We start from the raw sequence: 7,382 nt of genomic DNA on the forward strand, positions 1-7,382 counted from the left end.
TAACAAGGTATGAAGGTTAAGAGAGAATTTGCATAGTGATCTATATTGGTTCAGCCATACAAAGGTCTACATCGAGTTTCAAACTTAGCACCCCGCTAAATCTAATCATTCCACTATAATATTCTTTACAAATACCATGTACACAAAATATTATAATCAGAATCTAAATCACATAATCTTGATTCCACAAGATTACACAAACACTGAATTCTTGCACCCCACACATAATTGATTACTATTCCTGGTAATCGATTAACCTGAGTTCCAGAAACCATAAAACTTAATTTTGTGTAGAGGTAATCGATTACCAATATGGGTAATCGATTAACCCAATGCTTTTTCAGCTTGTTTCACTTGTTTTCATTCAAAAGTCACCATGGTAATCTATTACTTCAATTGGTAATCTATTATCATAGAGAGGACTTCAAATTCCACATCAAAACTAAACTTCAATAATCTATTACCTGAAATGGTAATCTATTATCTGACTTAATCTTGAATTCTTTTGAATGAATTGTTTCATTTTAATTCAAAACACTTTGTAATCTCTTACATCATGTTTTCACATGAAAGGAGAAACATTGGGTTTTATGTTTGCCAAAACAAGATGTGTTTTTGAAATCAATCAATCATGATAAGCAAACACATTCATGCCTAAGTCTATTTAAACAAAATACAATATCCTTTTCACATTGACTAAAAATACAAAATGAAGCAAACTTAATCAAAGCAAAATATAACTACATCAAAACTAAAACTTCATCTTTAATCTTCACAAAGATCTTCAGGAGGGCTTCAAACTCAACATTACCAACTTGAAAAGTATATATTGAAATTATTTTTGCCCTAAAACTTCTATGAAAAATATTTGTCAATTGTTGCTTGGTTGACATACATGTGGTGTTGATTGTTCATGCTTGTATGCTCTCTAACAAAATAGTAATCAACTTCAATGTGTTTCATATGTTTATGAAAAATAGGATTTGCAACTATATATATTGATTTCTATACAACAATAATGTAGGCTCATTATGTGATACTTGAAGATCTGATAATAATCTTTTTAACAAAATAATTTCACTTGTTACATGAGACATCACACTATATTCTATAAGGGTGGAAAAACGGGTCATTCTAGCTTGTTTTGGCCCGACCTGCCAATGGCCCGCCAAAAACAGGTCCGGTTGGGCTAGCTTGCCATTGAAAAATGGGTTGGGAATGTTAACCCGTCCCACCTGAGGACGGGCTGGCGGGGTGACGGCCAGTTCGCATACCACTAAAAAAATTACAAAAAAAATGTATCTCATGTTTAAATAAAAAAACTGCTACAAATAAATAAATATAACCACATGAAATTGAACATGCATACATATTATGCATAATATATGTTCAACAAAAACAAATTACAAACTTACAAATTACTAATAATCTAAATTTTTTAATAGTCCACAAAACAAGCCCAAATAATTAATCAACATTGACTTTATATTTCAAAAACATTAGAAGCTCCCTTGGAAGAAGTTGTCCCTACTTTTTCATCTTGGTCATCTTCATCCTCATTTTCTACATCAAAATAAATTAAACATAGAAAAAGAAATTTAAAGTAAGGATGTTGAAATGAATATCAAAATTATCTAAATAATTACATTTAAAAATTAAAATTAGATTCAATGAGTTACCCTAATTAAAACCATACTTCCAACTGGAAACACAAATAATTGTTTTTACATTTTCAGGCAAGAGACGGTTTCTATACTTGTTAAGGATACGAGAATCAATACTAAATGCAAATTCAGATGCAATTGCTGTAACATGGATGCTTAACAAGTCCCTAGCCATTAAGAAGAGATCTGAAAAACGTTGACTATTATTCTTCCACCATTATAGTATATCCATATGCTCCGTAAAATCAAGATCTAAAGTGGATTCACGTAAATATATATCAAGCTAAGTTCTTCCAGATTTATTAGCAACTTGAAGCTTGCGCATTTTTAATTCCTTATAAGATAAGAGAAAAAAAAAATGAGTTAGAAATATACATAATATTTATATGAAGAAACATCCTTATACTTTAGATTTTGAACATTTAATCTAGAACATTGGCTATAATAATAAGAGAAAAGTATGTAAACTTTTTCCTTGTCTCCAATTTTATTTCCTAAGTAAGTGAATCAATTATTTCATAGCAATAACCCAATGTTTCCAACTTCATCCTTGGATCTAAAATTGAAACAAATGCAAGCACAACACTATATTCATCCCAATAATTTTCAAATTTCTCCATCATCAATCTAGTCATATCTCTTACAACTTTATTTTCATTTGTTACACTTCCCATTAAAATGCATTGAATTTTCCAAACTTGTAAAAACTGTAATATTCTAAATTTGTGATACAACATTATTAATATTATATATATATATATATATATATATATATATATATATATATTCTTAAAATAATACTTCTTTTAAATTTCAATTACCTTATTTAAAATAAATAAAATGGTTGTATTATTATTTTTAAAATTAGTTATAATTCATATTTTTAGAATAATATTTTAATTATTAAATATATATAAATATATATATATATATTCAATGATATTATAGATATTTATAATATTATAACAAACTATTTAATATAATTACATATATATTAAATAAATAATTAAATTAATTAGTATAAATAAATAATGTTTTATTTGATGTTTATTAAAATTAATAAATATATATATATATATATATATACATATACATATATATATATATATATATATATATATATATATACTAACTAATTACATTATAAATATTGTTCATGAGAAATAACTTATTAAAAATTTACATGATGTTATAGAAATATAAAATAAAATGGTTCAGTGGTTTCACTCCTTGTGCTTAGGGACTTCAAGTGCATGGTACTGGGTTCAAATCCTACATGGTCATATATTTTTTTATACATATAATTAAAAGGAAAAGAAAAGGAACGTGGCAATAGATTTATGAATGCTTATATATCTATAAGCAACCAAACTTTGTAACGAATATGAAACTTGGTTAAGTATAATTAAATCACCATTCCATTTTAACTAAAGTAATCATTACCGGGAATGCTATAAATAGGTTCACTTGGTAAAAATTGGAGATATCAAAACTTACGGTAATACAGAGCAAGAGAGAAACGTAAGAAAAGAGAGAAAAAAATAAGGAGAAAGAAAGAGAACAGAGAAGTAGGAGAAAGAAGTAAAGAAAGAGAGCAGAAAGGAAACACTTTTACACCGCTACTGTTTTTCTATAAACCTACATTTCGAGGTAAGGGGGAGGAGAACTTTATCTCTTTAATTTTTTTATATATACTCCTATATTTATTTATTTATGTTATTTTTATCTAGTGAGGTGCCCCTAACCTCATTTATTTGTTTATTCTATGCTTATTGTTATTCATAATAATTATTAATATGTCCATATTTTATATTGTTTATTTATTCTGTAATAATTATCATTATTTAATTGGTGCTCTTAATATATTTTAATTACGTATATGTTATTTAATTAAAGATTAAATAATGATAAATTCTCAAATTTATTTAGCGTTATTATTTTTAAATTGATTATAATATAATGTTGTTAAAATATATTTGACTCGTTTTAAAAAAATAAATATTGCTCTATGGCCATAGAAGATAAAGTTTGAATTATTTGTAGCTGGAGGTTTGACCTTGGGGATTTAAATGAGTAAGAAATCATGATTAAACATTTTTGCGCTGATTGATATTATAATGCTCATTTATCCTGACTAGTCTCTACAATTGTAATTCAAATTTTACATATATTGTTTAATATTAACTATTGTTACGCATGCTTTATGATTATAAATATTTCTTTGAAAAATGTTCTTACTCCTTATGTTTATTGTTTTTGAAAATGTAAAAATTAAATAATTATAGATGGATGTGCCAGCGATACCTGCCCCTTTCCCTGCAGTCTTATCTGCTGTTTTCTCTGGAACCACCTGGAGCGTCGATGCTCTCGCTAACTCTGTAACTTTCAACGGGGTCGCAGTGTCGTCGTTCACTTTTTCTCCATACCAGGAAGTTCCCACGGTGATAGATGGATCCATCGTTGTGACTTTTTACTTACCTCCAGCTAATCACGTGAACCCGATCGTAAATTTGTTCCAGCCACCCATGTAGTTAGTATAGAAGTAGAAAAATAAAAATATGATGTGTAAATAGGCTTACAATAATCTGTACTACATATATAGGGAAAAAAAACGCAACTACGCGTGTTTTTGTAAAATATTGTAATGGTAAGTACTTATGATATGATATAATGTATAGTATTATCATACATGTATTCTTTTATTTATTGATGTTAATATTAATACTATTAGGCGTTACAAAAACTACAAGTTGGAAGTAGGATAACTTGTGCCAGAAATTGATGTTGTAATTTCATAAAATGGTTGCAAGAATTTACAATTCTTTGTTGCTTTTTCTTATTCTTCATCTGAAGGACAATATTTGTAATTTTCATCAACCAATTGTAGACTTCCAAAAGCACATTGATATTTAAGAACACTTTGAAACATCAAAAAAGTTAAATTTCATCTTGTAAGAACATATAAACATAACCCACTTGATGAATTCATGTCACTAAATTTTTGAAGATGTTTGAATTTGATCATTCTACTCTTTGAACCCCTTATATATTTGATGCTAGTCCTAATTTGATTCAAGGTGCCATCAAGTACCTTTAATCCTTCTTGAGCAATCAAATTTAAAACATGAGCACAACAATGCACATAAAAACATTCACCATCACATATCAACCCTTTTTACAAAACAAGTTACTTTTTTAATGTTTGTTACAGAACATCAATAGCAGAAGCATTATCAAAAGTGATAGAGAAGATTCTTTTCTTTATTCCCCAATCTTTTTAGATAACTCAAAATCAATGTGAGGGGGAGGCATATGGCGAAAGTTAAGAATCTTGCTATTTAGCTTCCAATTTAGATCAATATAATGAGCATTCAAACTAATAAAACCCTCAATATTACAAGATGTACATAAATCAGAAGTTAAACAAATCTTATTAGGAATGGTAGCCAACTCACTTTTAAGCCTTGCCTTGTCTCTAATAAAAATTTTCCACATATTAGCCTTAGAAGTATTTCTAGAAAATGTATTTGCATCAGGATTCAAATAAGCCATCAAAGCCCTAAACTCTAGACTCTCAATAAAATTGTAGGGAAAACCAAGCCTCGTCATTAGATGATAATACAACTCACGAAAACCCATTTGATCTATCTTTCTTGATTACAACTTTCCTTACATGTCTAAGATCATTTGACTCACATCTTCAGATTTACTTTTCGCACATTTGGAAATATGGCGATTTAAATGAGAAGTCCCATATGTTTTTCCACCAACTATGTAAGTTTTGCCTCAACCATTACACTTTTCCCTTTCTTTTCCATCATCACCTTTTCCCATCCTAGTAAAAAATTTCCAACAATTTGATGTTGTGGACTTCACCCTTTTCTTATCATGTTGAACATTAGTAGATTCAAAATCTTTTTCAACATCCTCAACCTCAATTTCATTATCATAAATAGAAATAGGTTTACTAATTGACTCATCTATTTTAGTTTCTATATCTAAATACCCATGTTAAAGTTATTCAACAGACACTACTAATCAACACAACTAAAAGTAGATCTCACAAATATCACAAAAATAATAAGCAAGTTGCTGGATTAAATTATGAAAGCCATAATTTATCAATACTAAGTAAGTAGCTCACTTTTATCAAATTAAATATTTTCAAACTGGTTTCAATACATCCATAGGCTGGCTCATTTAAGTTAGTTTACCATAAGAAGTTTTAAATTTCAACTTTGTTGTCCATTTGTAGTTTGTAGATAACGAGATGTTTCAAACCATACAAATAACAAGAATATTCAATTAAGCATGTATTTTAAGACTCCATCACATTTAATATTAAAGTCTACTAGATTTATAACTTTTATTACTTGGTCAAATTAGGTAATAAACATGATAAAGTAAACTTGGGTGGAGCCGTGGAGGAATGTTTCCAAACATACTCCAATAAAAAAACTATTAGGCATTTTAAGTAATAATTGTACGTTAACATAAATATGATAATTATTATTTAAACTAAACATGGATTTCATCTTCTAAATACTAAACATTGTTTAATAATAGTTGAATAAAAAGGTTTTACAGTTGTTACAGTCACGACTCACAAGTGAGAGAAGAAAGAGGAGAATGCGAATGGGTTAAGTTCGGCTTCTAAATAGTAAATAGTAAAGAATCAGGAGAAAAGAAATAATGTCGATCTACTCTACGCATCACAACAAACAACATGAAGAGTTAGTTACCAGAGAGGGCTTCGAAGAGGAGAGAGGCGACGAATGAAATCACTAAGAGGAAGCCTTGTGTGCGTCTGTCGATCTGCGTATTGCATGGACTTCTAATCTTCTAATCTAAGAAGTTGTGGAGAAGAGTTAGGGATTTTACAATTTAGGAGGCTCTCCCCTGGACGGTAGAACCTCTACCATGCTAATGAACTTTTTAATTTTATGAAGCCCAATTACTTATGCGGGCTGGTAGGTTGTGACGGGCCAGCCCGTCATTTGGCTTAGCGGGCTTGACAAGTTTGAATGATGGGCCTAACACATCAATTTTTGGCAAGCCAACGGACCAGCCCATGGGCCACGGGCCATTTTGCCACCCCTAATATTCTACTTCACTAGATGAACGCAAGATAGTAGTTTGTTTCTTTGTCTTCCAAAAAATTGAACTATTTTCTAATTACATAAAATATTCTAAAATTGACTGCCTTGTAGTAAGGAAAGATACCCAATTTGAATCACAATAACCAATTAATTATTGTGTTTGGTTAGCAAGATTCCTTGTTCTAAAAAGGATTAGATATCAAAGAATGCATATGGCTTCATTCCAATGTGGTTATTGCGGTTCCTGCATAAATTGACTAAAAATATGGGTTGAGTATGCAAGTTCTAGATGAGTGATTGTTAAATAAATTAGTCGACCAATTAGGCATCTATACTAAGGTGGATCAAGATATATTTCTCCTTTCTCTGTTAAAATTCCATGATGTTGTTTTGTTGGAAATCCACAAGATTTGCAATCTATCATTCCACACTCTATAAAAATGTCAAGTGTATATTTTTGTTTGCAAAGAAACAATCCTTTGTTACCATACGAAAGTTCCAAGCCAATAAAATATTAAAGTTTACAAAGATCCTTCATGCGAAAGCATTCATTGAGGTATTCCTTGAAGTTTTTGCAAGTTGGATTGTCATTGCAAGTTATGACTAGATCATCAACATA

At 29.4% G+C, this 7,382-nt stretch overlaps 1 long non-coding RNA gene across 1 annotated transcript; it reads right to left on the reverse strand.

Annotated features, from left to right (window-relative positions):
* Positions 1-773: 773 nt before the first annotated feature.
* On the reverse strand, positions 774-6,954 carry LOC145951758 (uncharacterized). Its single transcript, XR_014429675.1, has 3 exons — positions 6,407-6,954; positions 3,969-4,148; positions 774-1,563 (listed from the first exon to the last, which is right to left on the reverse strand). It is a non-coding gene; the product is annotated as an uncharacterized LOC145951758 (long non-coding RNA).
* Between the last annotated feature and the right edge of the window lie 428 nt (positions 6,955-7,382).

This window comes from Cajanus cajan, chromosome 9 (genome assembly GCF_000230855.2).
Source record: "Cajanus cajan strain Asha chromosome 9, NIPB_CcT2T_4, whole genome shotgun sequence".
Taxonomy (NCBI): Eukaryota; Viridiplantae; Streptophyta; class Magnoliopsida; order Fabales; family Fabaceae; genus Cajanus; species Cajanus cajan.